The sequence below is a fragment of the Piliocolobus tephrosceles genome, chromosome 5 (genome assembly GCF_002776525.5).
Source record: "Piliocolobus tephrosceles isolate RC106 chromosome 5, ASM277652v3, whole genome shotgun sequence".
Classification (NCBI taxonomy): domain Eukaryota; kingdom Metazoa; phylum Chordata; class Mammalia; order Primates; family Cercopithecidae; genus Piliocolobus; species Piliocolobus tephrosceles.
In genome coordinates this window covers 36,774,467-36,789,839 of record NC_045438.1, presented here as the reverse complement: position 1 = coordinate 36,789,839, position 15,373 = coordinate 36,774,467, and the positions used below count along the sequence as shown (strand labels likewise).

The 15,373-nt window shown below is 39.7% G+C and overlaps 2 pseudogenes; one reads left to right on the top strand and one right to left on the bottom strand.

Annotated features, from left to right (window-relative positions):
• Positions 1–11,572: 11,572 nt before the first annotated feature.
• LOC111525569 lies at positions 11,573–11,698 on the top strand (annotated as a pseudogene).
• Positions 11,699–12,287: 589 nt separating this feature from the next.
• On the bottom strand, positions 12,288–13,136 carry LOC116418815 (annotated as a pseudogene).
• Between the last annotated feature and the right edge of the window lie 2,237 nt (positions 13,137–15,373).

The following is a 15,373-nucleotide window of genomic DNA, read 5'->3' as shown; positions in this document are numbered from 1 at the left end:
TTCCCCAGTCCTGCCTTTGGGTTAGCATCATTGCATGGGGTAACTGAGCTTGCCTCTAGGGAGCTGGAGCGCAGTGTTGAAGAGGGAGTAGAACTATCGCTTCATTTGTAGCTGTTCCTGAGTTTCTTTGAATACAACTTGATTTTCTTTTAAAGCTAGCCAAATCTCTTTCAGTATACCTTTAGGGTTGGATCTATGGAGGCATGCTATTTCATTGAAGGAGGTGGGAGAAACTTTCAATAATGTTGTGCAATTAGGAACCCTAATTATCCACTCTTGAGATTGCAGTTTCTCATTCAGAGGCATAATTTTCTATGGTGTAATTTGCTAGGTCTGACTCCCCTGGCTGGATCTGATTTGAGTAAAGTGGGCACCGCCCCATCTGAGGGTAGTGTCACTATGGCTACCACACACCAAATTGACTTTCCTGCATCACAAAATCACACTATACAATGCCCAGCTTCATTCCTCTCTCATAGGCCAGATTAGTCATCTTTTGCTTGGTGAAGCAGACTGTAGCATCAGCTCAAAGCAAGCTACTGCCACCACCACGTGCTGTGCAAATCTGGCTGGACAAACTTTGACTCAGCAAATTTGCAATGCCCCATGGGACACCTAGAAATCCCAGGCACAGAGAGGATACTTGCAAATCCAGGAACTGCTCTTTTTAAAAGTGGTGCTGGGACCCAGAGAACACTCAAAGGTAGAGGGCAACTTTGGTGTCTGCCACGAGGGTGTAGTAGGAAGCTGGAAGGGCTGTTCTTACCCGCTGGTGGTGGGAGTACAATTGGGATTTATTCCAGGGAGAGGACAAAGGCAACTGAACGGTCGCAGTTAGGTGTAGGTACCGTGAAGCTCCTTGGGAAAGATGGGCTGCCAACGGCAGCTGATTTCAAATGCTTTAAAACTTGATTTCTGTAATAGCTTTGTTGCTCAAACACCATCCTGAAGAACTTAACAGGAAGTTGTTCTTAAAATGCTTTTCTTATCTGAACACTTTTTTTGTGATTAGGAAGAATGGAAAATTGTAAACTTAAGAATTAAGGTTGGCCGGGCGCAGTGGCTCAAGCCTGTAATCCCAGCACTTTGGGAGGCCGAGACGGGCGGATCACGAGGTCTGGAGATCAAGACCATCCTGGCTAACACAGTGAAACCCCGTCTCTACTAAAAAAAAATACAAAAAACTAGCCGGGCGAGGTGGCGGGCGCCTGTAGTCCCAGCTACTCGGGGGGCTGAGGCAGGAGAATGGCGTAAACCCGGGAGGCGGAGCTTGCAGTGAGCTGAGATCCGGCCACTGCACTCCAGCCTGGGCGACAGAGCGAAACTCCGTCTCAAAAAAAAAAAAAAAAAAAAAAGAATTAAGGTGTACTGTGCAGGAAAAACATTAAAGTAGAAACTTCTAAAGAATGTCTTAGTATCAATAAATGAAATAGATGTCGACATTGACTAGATTATAGAAGTGAGGGAAGTTTATAATACTAGCCAGTGCCTGGTAAACAGTATCACACCCCTCTCATCAGCTCCCAGGCAGAGGGTGGAGAACTCACCCTGGTAATTCAATTCGGGTCTGCTGCAAGATTGGCCCTCAGGGAAATGGTCCCTTCTCTTCTGTCTTACTTTACTTCTGTCTTACCTACCCACCTCGGCCATCAAAGGATCAGGAGTTTATGATTGCATTTCTTGATTGTTTCTGGACTATTGTTTCTATTTCTTTTTTTCTAGCTTTTCTGTTCTTCATAATGTAATGAAAATACCACTCAGGTTATTATCTCTTGGTATATTTTATTATTATTATTATTATTATTATTTGCAAATCATTTTATAGTGTTACTATCTCCACTGAATTTCTCTAAGAGGATATCTTACATTGGTTAAATTTCGTGAGCTAATTTTCTCTGCAGAGTCAGCTGGATAAAGTATTCATTCCTTTTGCTCCAACCTGGTGGCTAGAGTGGATTGCTGAAATAGACTCTTGGAGAAGGCAATACTACAAAAAAAAAAAAAAAAAAAAAAAAAAAAGGAATATGATCATTTTCTTGCTTTTGTTGGGTTCTGCTTGACAGTATCCCTGGCAGGAAGTGATGTACCTGGATCTTTTCATGCCTCTGCCTACTGTAGGTCTAGACAGAACCTAGAAGCCTTGTTTCTGAGAATACTTCTACCCCCCCCCCCCCCCCTCACAGACAGTCATGAAAGACTTAAATTACATTTGTGAAGTTTCTTTTCATACGGGTGTTACCATCATCCTTTTTATCAATCCTGAGGGCCCTCCCCACTCTATCAGTGGCAGGTGTTTAAAATCTGTTTACTCTTTCCGAAGACTTTCTAGTGAGCCACACCTGTGTCTTTCAAGGGTGCTCACAACAATGAATTCGACCTAAACAAAACTGTGAATCTGGGAAATTTTGATTTTAACATTTTCAGACTCTGTTTTCTTTTTTCTTTAATGATTTACCTTTCAAACGACTTTCTATTTTCCTAAATTATTCCCCTTGTCAAAATAAAACGTCGTGACAAAATCATTTACACTCTGGTTTTAAACTTACCATATCATTGGGTGAGGGAGAACATGATGGTGAAAAGCTCTTCTATATCAGGAGGAAGATGGTCGCATGAGAAGAGAAAATCTAAAGATGTGATTTCCGTAAAAGCAATATTAATTATGACAATTATGTGGCCGGCTAAGCAGTTATACCTAATTACCATGTTGTATACATTATTGATGATACATTGCTAATGACAGCTAATTTTGCTGTACAGTTTATTTCATTAGAATCGTGTACTACATATGCATGCTCAACCTTCAGAGTTTATTGCTCAAACCAGCACACTCACAATTTAAAAAAACATAAGAGGGAGACCACTTTCCAGTGTTACATTCTAAGAGGGTACAGATTTCCTGCCTTTGCTGCTCAAAATGTGGTGCAGGACCGGCAGCAGCAGCAGTATCACCTGGGAGCTTGGTAGAAATGTAGAAGATAGGGCCCCTCCCCAGACTCACCGCATCAAAATCAATGATGTGATTCACAACAAAATTTGAGAAGTCCTCTGTCAATAATTGACCTTAAATAATTTCCTAAGGGAGTTGCCAGAGGAAGGGAGAGTACACAGGAGTCAGTCACTGCTGTAGGACTCGCACAACAGCAGTGAGCCTGCGGCTTATTTCAGACAGGACTTCTCAGCTTCGTGCCTGCAGCGTCCCATTCTACAGGTGTAATGTGGGCTCAGTAATCAGCTTCTTTAACAGGTTCCCTCAATGGCTGGGATGCCTGCAAGTTTGAGATCCACAGTCTGTGCCTGCTACTTGACAAGGAAGCGAGGGATGGGATGGAACTGCAGCTGGAGGGTGGAAGGGACGTTCAAAGCAACACATGAGGCTACAGGGTGCAGAAAATGCAGTTAGTTCCTGTACACTCCGGGAATGTCTACATTTACAATTGAATTCAAATGATCAATTTAAAAAAATTACTCAGGTCAAGAATGTATATTTAGATTTTTATAGTAATCTGGCCTTCAGTGACCCAGAGTCTTAAATGAAAACCGTGTATTACAGAGAAACACCCACCCACAATGTGAACCCCTCACTCCTATGCAAGAAGCTGTGCTATAATTCACCAACTAAATCACCTCCGCCACTGGGGTGTCAGTCTTTAACATTTTCTGTACTATATTCTTATACTGTTTGTAATGTCCTTGCTTAGGGAGGAACAAGATAATTTGTGGAAGATGTGTCTTTGGGAAAATCCTGCGACACTGTCTTCATTTTGAGCAGGACTTAGTAACACCAGGATTTTTTTTTTCCTTCAAGCCAAGGCTATGTATCTGATACATATGTATATAATGTGATAACATTTTTATATTGAAATAATGAAAACTATAATTAATACTAAAATATCAATTTAAGTAGGAAGAAAGTTCGGTTGGATAATATATTTTACAGATTCTTTTATATGATTCTAATTGAACTCCATTATTAAGTAATTTGCTGAAAAAGGCAAGAGTATTGTTGCTGAATTTAAAGGCAAAATGGCTCAAAAAATCTCTTCCTTTCTCTCATTTTTGATGCATTGCTCTCCAGGGGCAATTAATGCCTTCCCAGTGGCTCCACTCAATGGAATTTTATGTAGTAGAAAGGATTTCATTCTTACATTCCCACCCCAAATTTCAGAACAAATTCACTCATTCATTTTGGAACCCTTGTGATGATGAGGCACGGTTGATCACCCATGTTTCTTAAGGTTCTGAAGGATAAATACTTAATATTTGAAGGTAGATGGGTCCATATTTGCTGAATACAGCATAAATCTGAAGTTATAGAAAGAACAGCTCAGCTAATGGCGAGCCCAGAGTCTGATTCATAGTTTTTAAAATGATTAACCCCACACCCTTCCCTGCCCTAGCTGGCCAGGAGCAAACCATCCTTTAGGGAGGTATAAATTAAGGGAACATACTTCATATTAAGGAATATGTCATAGATTCATCTAAATGCCCTTGGTGAGATATAACGTGTTTAAATACAGTTTTAAATGCAGTCTGATTTATACGTTTGCATGATTTGTAAAATTTTGCTAATACACTCTAATAAATCATTGTAGAAAGTAGGTCTGAATTCTTCCAAAGTCTCATTAATTATATAACCCTTTGAGAAGATATGAACTGCCTGGGAGCAGAGTATAACTTTTGTGTAAATGTGATCTATTGAGAGAGCTACATTATGTAATGTCTGAAAATTTTTTGGAAATACAAATAAATAGATTGGTATGGCTTTCCTTCTGTATCCATGGGGGATTGGTTCTGGGCCAATCCAGGCCAACTTTGCATCCAGGCTACTTCCTCCATACCAAAATCCTTAGATACTCAAGTCCCTGATACAAACTGGCATCGTGTAGCACTGCATGGCACATCGTATCTCAATTTTGAACTCTCTATAGGAAAGTAGGCTCCCAGAAGTGCTGGAGAACACTATGGCTATAAAGTAGCTTAGAATTTTTTTTTTTTTTTAATTTTTGAGACAGGTTCCTACTCTGTAGCTCAGGCTAGAGTAGCAATGGCACGATCATGGCTCACTGCAGCCTTGAACTCCTGGGCTCAAGTGATCCTCCTGCCTCCTAAAATAGCATTTTAAAGTGAAATGAGGTTGGGATTGGTGGCACATGCCTATAATCCCAACACTTTAGGATGCTGAGGTGGGAGGATACATGGAGCCCTGGGGTTCCAGAACAGCCTGGGCAACATAGCAAGACCACCTCTCTAAAAAAAAAAAAGAAAAAGAAAAAGAAAAACATTAGCTGGGTATGGGGGTGGGCACCTGTAGTCCCAGCTACTGGGGAGGCCTAGGCTGGCGGATTATTTGAGACTCTTGAGGAGTCGAGGGTGATTGCGCCACTGTACTCCAGCGTGGGCAACAGAGCAAGACTCTGTCTCAAAATACATAAAAAGATAAAAATAAAAAACCAAAGAAATGGAACAATTACCCTCACATCAAGGACATTTTAAGATAGCCAATGCCATTTACATGTTTCAGATCCACTAAGTAACTTCACATCTGTATTTCATTCTACTGTACTCTCAATAGTCACCAGAGCCCCTTGGCTCTTCAGTTTTACACTGTGCTGCTCTTCTCTGCACCATTTTTCAATTAAAAATTTATTGGGTGTGGGGCCAGGCGCGGCGGCTCACACCTGTAAATCCCAGCACTTTGGGAGGCCGAGGCGGGAAGGTCACATGAGGTCAGGAGTTCAAGGCCAGCCTGGCCAACATGATGAAACTCTGTCTCTACTAAAAATAAAAAATTAGCCAAGTGTAGTGGTGGGCGCCTGTAACCCCAGCTACTTGGGAGCCTGAGGCAGGAGAATCGCTTGAACCCCAGCGGCGGTGGTTGCAGTGAGCCGAGATCGCACTACTCCACTCCAGTCTGGGCGACAGAATGAGACCCTGTCTCAAAAAAAAAAAAAAAAAAAAAAAAAAAAAAAAAAAAAAAAAAAAAAAATTGGGGGCACTACTATATTTAGCTAGGAGCTGGAGAAATATACAAAGAGGAATGGAATCTACCCTCAAGGAGCTATAGTTTAGCTTGGGCTATAAGACATTTGCAGGTGAGTAGCTTCCTGTCACAGGACGTTATTGTCAGGAAGAGATCACCATTGACAATTGCTTGCTCTTAAAATTTGAATAAAAGGACCAGATTATGGAATATAAAAAAGGCATTTTTAAAAGACGATGAAAATAATGCACAGGTGAACAAATTACAATGTACTTTTCTCTTTAGCAACTGCACTCTACCCACGGCCTACTTTATGTCCGGGAAACTTACTTTGATTCAACAAGCGTTACACTTTGATAGAAATCTGCTATACTCTGGTGCCCCCTGGAGGCAGTCTACTGCTAGGTCGAGGAGAAAAAAATCCAGAGGACTTTCAACTACAACTGGAGCAACTATACTTTTGTTCAACAAATCCCTTTTTTTTTTCAATATGGAATTCTGATCTAGGTTTGTTAAACTAGAATTTATCCAAAGTACAGATTTTCCAAGGGAGTAGGATTGAGCAGAAGAGAACATGCTCAGCATTAAATAATATGTTATGTATTCTTCTAAATGCACTTGGGCAGATACTATATGTTTAAGTACAATTTCACACACAACATAATTTTTTGTATTTGTATAATTTGTGAAACTGAAAATTTTATGATACGTTCTAAAATATAGCAAAATTTACTTGTTAAATAAATAAATAAATGAATGAATGAATTGCTGTGCTTTGGTGTTCAATTAGATAAATTGATCTTACTTTCTCTCTCTTTTTTTTTTATTCCCTTCTCAGAAGCCCTTCCCTCACAGAGACTTTTAATGAAGTTGCTGAACTTAGTCAATGTTCATAGAGGGATAGAGAGGAAACAGGATTGTGGTATAATTTTTCTCTAGGAAAATGTGTACGGTCCTTTGCTAATGACTATTAAAGTGTAAATCTGGTTGAAAGCTACTCTTGCCCTCAGAGACTTCCTTTAATGGAATAATACATAATGCTCACATTAATTTTAAACAAAGTGATTTTATTTTCTGGAATAAATACAGAGCCTCAAATTCATTAGCTGGTTTGAAATTTCAGGATCCCAGATGTACTTTGCTTTAAATCAAGAAAACCCCTCAGGCTTCTTTCTGGAGAGAAAGTGGAACTTAACAAATACCTATGGCACAATAATGTCATCAACTTCATTACATAATTACATATTTAACTTAGTTATATACTGAAGACATTAAACTTGGTTTTCCAAGATAGTGGGAAAATCATGTTTTGGCTCCTTAAATATTCTGGTTAGTAGAAAGTTATTACATTAAACACATATGGTTTACCAATTATTTTCAAAGAATCAGAACACAACAAATATATCGATAGTATATTAAGTATAATTAATTTTTTTGATGACTGTAGAATTCACTTCAGCATCTTTTATTGCCTTGGTAATCATGGTGAACATTAAAATACAAGTCTAGGAGGTTGTACTGAAGGCTCAGTTTGGGAGGTATGGTGATATGATATTTAGCAACTGAAGTCAGCTGTTCTAGAAAGGGAAAAATGATAAATAAAGGTATTTATAAGTGTTGTTATATTAGCCATAATTACTACTACAAAGCTATACCTAAGGAATACTTAAAATATTTTTCACTGCTCCCTACTGTGTTTGTATGTGTGTGTGTTTGTGTGTGTGTGTGTATTCGTTTAAAGCTGTACCTAAATTTTGATGGCAAATATCTAACCCCGGGAAAAGGAGGGACAACTTGTTTTTTGCTTTAAAAAGAGGGATAGAGGCTGTGTGTGGTGGCTCATGCCTGTAATCCCAGCACTTTGGGAGGCCGAGATGGGCAGATCATGTTAGTTCAGGAGTTTGAGACCAGCCTGGCCAACGTGGTGAAACCCTGTCTCTACTAAAATACAAAAATTAGCCAGGTGTGGTGGTGTGAGCCTGTAGTCCCAGCTATTCTGGAGGCTGAGGCAGGAGAATTGCTTGAGCCCAGGAGGCAGAGGTTGCAGTGGGCACCGAGATCGCACTGCTGCACTCCAGCCTGGGCAACAGAGTAAGACTGTCTCAAAAAAAAAAAGAGGTAGAAAGAGGGAGAACTATACTGATATGTTTTGAATATATGTCCCTGTGAATCATGTTGAATTGTGATCCCAGTGTTGGAGGCGGGGCCTGGTGGGAGGTGTTTGGGTAATGGGGGCAGATCCATCATGTCTTGTTGTTATGAGTGAGTGCTCAGGGAATCTGATTGTTTAGAGATGTGTTCATACTTTCTCTCTTGCACTCTCTCTTTCTCTCCCTCTCCCCTACACTCCCTCTCACCACGTGGGATGTCTGCCCCTCCTTCACCTTCTGCCATAATTGTAAGCTACCTGAGGTCTCCCCAGAAGCCAAACAGATGCCAGCACCATGCTTCCTGTACAGTTTGCAGAATCGTGAGCCAATTAAACCTCTTTTCTTTATAAATTAAAGTCTCAGATATTTCTTATAGCAATGCAAGAATGGCCTATTATATATACCTAATCAGACAGTATTCATTTTTTAACAACACGTCTTTATCAAGTATTTGCAAAGTATTCATCCTTAGTTCCTATAGAAACTTTTGCCACTCATTATTTTGATTACGTATTTTATTAAAATACAAAATTACAGTAGCAAATACAAATGGCATAAACATGTTTGAGACCAGACACAAGTGATTCTTAGTAAAAATCCCAGGGAACTTGAGGGAGCAGCAGGGCTGGTGCTCTCTGGAGGCAAACTCCTGCAGGGAGTTTGCAGCATGACCAGTCCACAGGATTCTAGAGGAAATAAGGATCAGCGGGTTAGCAAGATTCTACTGTAACAATGGTTGTGAGCCCCAAATGCCCATAGGCAACCACTCTTAATACTTTGGTAGGCACTTCTCTATGTATTTATATTTTTTTGTTTGTTTGCTTGTTTGTTTTTGTTTTGTTTTTGAGATGGAGTCTTGCTCTGTTGCCCAGGCTGGAGTGCAGTGGCACAGTCTTGGCTCACTGCAACCTCTGCCTCTTGGGTTCAAGCAATTCTCCAGCCTCAGCCTCCCAAGTAGCTGGGACTACAGGCATGTACTATGCGTCTGGCTAATTTTTGTATTTTTAGTAGAGATGGGGTTTCACCATGTTGGACAGGCTGGTCTCAAACTCCTCACCTCAGGTGATCTGCCCGTTTTGGCCTCCCAAAGTGCTGGGATTACAGGCATGAACCACCGCACCTGTATTTATGTACCTTTTTATAAATGTCATTACACTACATCGGTTTTTCGGTAGTCTGCCAACTCATCTAAAAATATGTAGTAGAAAATTTTCCATGCCATTGAATAAATATGCAAATCATTTTCCTCATCCACTACTAAAAAGGACAGAGAGAGGAAGAAGGAATGAAGAGAAGAGGAAGGGGGAAACAGAAAAGAGGAAAAGAGAACAAAGAAAAACGGTAAAGGAAAAGGAAAGAACTGCTTAAACAGAGCAACTTCGTAAGATTCAGTGGAAGATTTTCAGATCCACTCTCCGCCAGATCACATAATCTACACCGGAACTCATGGAGACAGATGAGAGCGCACACCCCTGCTGATTTTGGCTCTTCCAAGCTCAGAAATGAGCGCAGCAAACTCAGCAATTGGCACTCTCTGGGCAAGGTACCTTTTTCCCTCTCCTCCTCTACCCCTCCCACTCTCTCTTCTCTGTCCCCATTCTCCTCCTCTTTCCCTCCCTTCCTTCATCTCCCTCTCTCCCTTCTTTCCTTACACACTCCTTGCTTCCTTCCTTCTTCTCTCCCTGCTTCTTTCTTACTCGTGCCTCTCTCTCGCTGTCTGTCATTTAAAATGGATGTATAATCAATATTCACAGTAAAATGCACAGATCTTAGTTGTATGGTTCAGTGAGACCGAAAAATGTGCACACACTAGGACCCTCATTGCCATCATTGGATAATGTTTTCCCATGCCCAGTTGGTCTTCTACCCACTGCCCCCTGCCCCCTGCTATCCCACCCAGGCACCTTCCCTCACAACCCCCATCCATCTCTGTTGCCCAGACTGGAGTGAGTGGCTCCATCTCAGCGCTCACTGCAACCTCGGCCTCCCAGGCTCAAGCCAATCTGGTGCCTCTGTAGCTGGGACTACAGGCATGCACCACCACGCCTGGGTCATTTTTATATTTTTTGTAGAGAAGGGATTTCACTATGTTGCCCAGCCTGGTCTCAAACTCCTGGCCTCAAGTGATCTGCTTGCTTCTGCCTCTCAGAGTACTGGGATTACAGGCATGAGCCACTGCTTGGGGCCTCCCAGGCACCTTTCTATCACCAGAGACTAGTTTTGCCTGTTCTGGTGCTTCCTACACATAGAATTATAAGGTAGGTACACTTTTGAGCAAGGCTTCTTTAACTAAGTGTAATGTTTTAAAGATTCATCTGCATTGTTGCATGTATCAGTACTTTCCTTTTCATTGCTAAGTAGTATCCACTGTATGAACATACAATTTGTCTATGCATTTTCTTGTTGATGGACATTGCATTGTCCATATTTTTTCTCTATTATATATAAAGCTGTTATGACATTCATCTATAAGGCTTTTTGTGGACATACATTGTTTATTTCTCTTAGGTTTCTGTATACCTAGAGTTGAATTGTTAGGCCATAGGTAGGCTCATCTATAACTTTATAGGAAATAGAGAGTTTTTCAAAGTGGTTGTATGATTTCATATCCTCGTTAGCAATGTATAAGAGTTCCAGTTGCTCCACAACCTCAATTACATTTGATGTTGTCACTTTTTAAATTTTAATTGTGTTGATGGGTGTGAAATGGAATCCCATTGTGATTTATTTAGCATTTCACTGATGACTAATGATATTAGTACTTTTTCAAGTGCTTTTTGGATACGTATAAATCTTGCAAGTGTTTTGGCCATTTAAAAATTGGGTTATCTTTTTATTATTGGGTGGAAGAATATATATATATATATATTCTATAATATGTAGATATATATAGACCCTGCCCCCACACACTATTTTATCCCAGTCTGAGGCTGACCCATTCATTTTTTGATGAGTAGAAGTTTTAAATTCTGATGAAAACCAATTTATCTTTTTTCTTTTATGGTATCCTAGGAAATCTTTTCCTAACTCAGCATTCAGCATTCTCTGGGAAAGGTACTTATTCCCTTCCCCTTCCCCTACCCCTACCCCTACCCCTCCTATCCTCTCTTCTTCTCTCTCCTCCCTTCTCCTGTGTTTTCTTTTGGAAGCTTAAAGTGTTAGCGTTTATGTTTAGGTCTATGGTCTTTCTCAAATTAATTTTTGTATATACTGTGAGGTAGATGTCAAGTTTCTTTATTTTCCATATAGACCTACAGTTATTCCAGGACAATTTTTGAAAACATTTTTCCCCATTGAATTTTTCATGGCCAATGTTGAAAATCAAATGATTGCATATCTGTTTCTGGACTCTCTATTCTTTTGACTGCTCAATGTGTCTCTTCTTATGCCAGTTCTACTCTGTGTTTATTACTGTAACTTTAGAGTAAGTCTCAAAATTAGCTTTGTGCAGTGGCAGTATCATAGCCAATGAGGTCTATCCGAGGCGCGATTATTGCTAATAGAGTAAGTCTCAAAATCAAGTAGTGTTACTCCTCCAACTTTGATTTTTTTAAAAAAAGATTTTGTTTTCCTAGCTAAATTCTAGGTCGTTTGTGTTCTCATGAAAATTTTAGAATCAGTTTTTCTGTTTCTGTGTTTTTTTTTTTTCCAAAGTCTACTGGGATCTTAATTAAAATGGCAGTGAATCTGTAGATTAATTTGGGGAGAACTGACGTCTTAGCACTACTGAAGCCTCTCAATTAGGGATGTGGTATGTCTTATTATTTATTTCAGTCTTTAATTTCCCTCTGTAAGGTTTTATAATTTTTAGTGTAGCAGTCTTATACATCTTTTGTTAAAGTTTTTGATAATTTTTTGATGTCACTATATATGATATTTTCAATGCTGACTTCCAATCATTGCTACTCTGTAGACATACAACTCAATTTTGCATCTTATATTCTGTGACTTTGCTACATCTTATATTCTGTGACTTTGCTAACATAACTAAGTTTTTTTGTTTAATATATTGAGATTTTCCTATATAAATAATCACATCTTCTTTTGAGTCATTCTTATTTATTTCGAAACTAATGTTTATTTTCCATCAACCTTATTTCTATTTTCCTTAAGAGTCTGTGAAAGAACAGCTTAGGAACACTCAGTGGTTGTTCCTACCCATTCAGCAGCCTGAGCAGTGAGAGCTGCAGACCAGTCTTCCATGGCAGGCTGAATGCTTCAGTCTGAGTAGGGACCTGCATGTCTAAAGACGTGCAGGTGCCCTCTGTGCCTACGTCTTTAGACCAGTCAGCCTGAGTAGTGGTGCACTCACGAGGTGGAGCAGTCCATTCACCCTGAAATTCATCCTTGGCCGCAGCTTTTTCAGTGGCAGCCTACTCTTCCTTTTCAATGTGCTCAGGATCTCTGTAGAAGCAAATATCAGGCATGACCTCTTCCCATGAGTGCTTATGGGAGATAGTGCCACGCATGTGTAGACCTTCCTGGGTCAGCCTCCACCACATCAGACCCACTGAGTGAGAGCCCCTGTTGTTACATGGGATTGCAATGTCCACACAGTGCAGAAGAGAATCTGTCAAACAGAGCAATGGTTGATAGGTGGGTGAACATAAGACTCTGTGAGCAGCTGGTGGTCAGCCCTGGGGCCAGTAACCACCAGAAGACGCAGTTCTTGGAAGGCTGCCTAGATCTGGTTAGTGAAGGTTCAGGAGTAAAGTGGCCAGCAATAGGAGTGACTCCAGTGGCAGCAGCAACTTCAGCACAGCCTGCTGGCCAGCATTCGTGGATGATATGACATTGAAATTGGCAGGGTATTCAATGGCAACAATAGCACGATGCTTCTACCAGGTCCTCTTCAGATTTGTGATGTAGAAGCCATCATTTTTCCTTTTGTAGATATACTGTTGCATTTGGAAGTCAAGATTGGTGCAATGTAAGTCAGTTACTGCTGCAAGATAGTTGAGGACATACTTCTTCATTTGAAGGACATCAAGGGCTCTGGCCATCATGTGAGTTTCCCTTTAAGTTATGAAGGGAATATAGAACCGGACCGTATGGATGCCTCTCTAGTTAGTGTGGAAAGCCTTGATCCTTTATGTTTGTTTCATGGTCTTGCTTCATTGCACTAAGACTTCCAGTGCAATATTGAATAAAAATGGTGTGCAGTGGACATTGTGCCTTCTTCCCAATCTTAGCATGACTTAAGCTTTTGTCATTAACTGTGATGACACTTTTAGGGTTTTAGATCTTTCCTCAAAAATCAAAATGAGGAAGTTTCCTTATATTTTTAATATGCTGTGTGTTTTATGATGAATAGGTGTTGAATTTGGCAAATGCTTCATCTGCAATGATTAAGATGTTTATATGCTTCCCCTTTTTTTGTTAACGTAGTGAATTACATTGATCTATTAATTTTCCAATGTTAAATCAACCTTGCGTTCCTGGGGGAAAAATCCTACCTGATCATGTTATATTCTTATTTCTGTGATTTATGAATTTGCTAGTATTTTGTTAAGGATTTTTGCATTTATTATTATGAGGAATATTGCTCTTCAGTTTTCTTTTTTTAGTAATATATTTGTCTGATTTTGGTGTGAGGGACACTCTGGTCTCGTAAAACAGGTTGAGAAATGTTCTCTTCTCTATATTCTGAAAAGACTGTGTATGACTGGTAATATTTAGTCCTTAAATGTTTGATAAAATTCACTGGTAAACACATCTGAGGTTGAAGTTATCTTTGTGGGGAGGATTTAAACTATGAATTCATTTTCCTGAACAGATATAGGATTTTTCAGACTTTCTATTTCTTCTTGTATTAGTTTTGTTAATTTGTATTTGTCAAATAATTTAATCTACTGGCATACAAATTTACTGACATACATTTCTTTATTGTCCTTTAGTGTCTATAGACTCTATAATCATGTTCCCTCTTTCATTCCTAATATTGATGGCTTGTGTTTTCCTTTTTTTCTTGAATGGTATTGCTAGGAGATTATTCATTTTGTTTAACTTTTCAAAGAAATGATTTCTGGCTTGGTTGATGTTTCTCTTTTGTCTATTTTCTATGTCATTGATTTCCACTTTTTATTGCTTCCTTCTTTCTAGTTACTTTGGGTTTAATTTGTTCTTATATTTTTGGCTGCTTGAAGAAGGGTAGATCATTGATTTTTGACCTTCATTCTTTTCTAATTAAGCATTTACAGATCCAAACTTCTAAGTAAAGGAGTAAATTCCACAAATTTAAAAATGTTGCGATTGTCATTTAATTCTAATATTTTCTTTTTTTTTTTTTTTTTTTTTTATTATACTTTAAGTTCTAGGGTACATGTGCATAACGTGCAGGTTACATATGTATACATGTGCCATGTTGGTGTGCTGCACCCATCAACTCGTCAGCACCCATCAATTCATCATTTATATCAGGTATAACTCCCCAATGCAATCCCTCCCCCCTCCCCCCTCCCCATGATAGGCCCCAGTGTGTGATGTTCCCCTTCCCGAGTCCAAGTGAGCTCATTGTTCAGTTCCCACCTATGAGTGAGAACATGCGGTGTTTGGTTTTCTCTTCTTGTGATAATTTGCTAAGAATGATGGTTTCCAGCTGCATCCATGTCTCTACAAAGGACGCAAACTCATCCTTTTTTATGGCTGCATAGTATTCCATGGTGTATATGTGCCACATTTTCTTAATCCAGTCTGTCACTGATGGACATTTGGGTTGATTCCAAGTCTTTGCTATTGTGAATAGTGCCGCAATAAACATACGTGTGCATGTGTCTTTGTAGTAGCATAATTTATAATCCTTTGGGTATATACCCAGTAGTGGGATGGCTGGGTCATATGGTACATCTAGTTCTAGATCCTTGAGGAATCGCCATACTGTTTTCCATAATGGTTGAACTAGTTTACAATCCCACCAACAGTGTAAAAGTGTTCCTATTTCTCCACATCCTCTCCAACACCTGTTGTTTCCTGATTTTTTAATGATTGCCATTCTAACTGGTGTGAGATGGTATCTCATTGTGGTTTTGATTTGCATTTCTCTGATGGCCAGTGATGATGAGCATTTTTTCATGTGTCTGTTGGCTGTATGAATGTCTTCTTTTGAGAAATGTCTGTTCATATCCTTTCCCCACTTTTGGATGGGGTTGTTTGTTTTTTTCTTGTATATTTGTTTGAGTTCTTTGTAGATTCTGGAAATTAGCCCTTTGTCAGATGAGTAGATTGCAAAAATTTTCTCCCA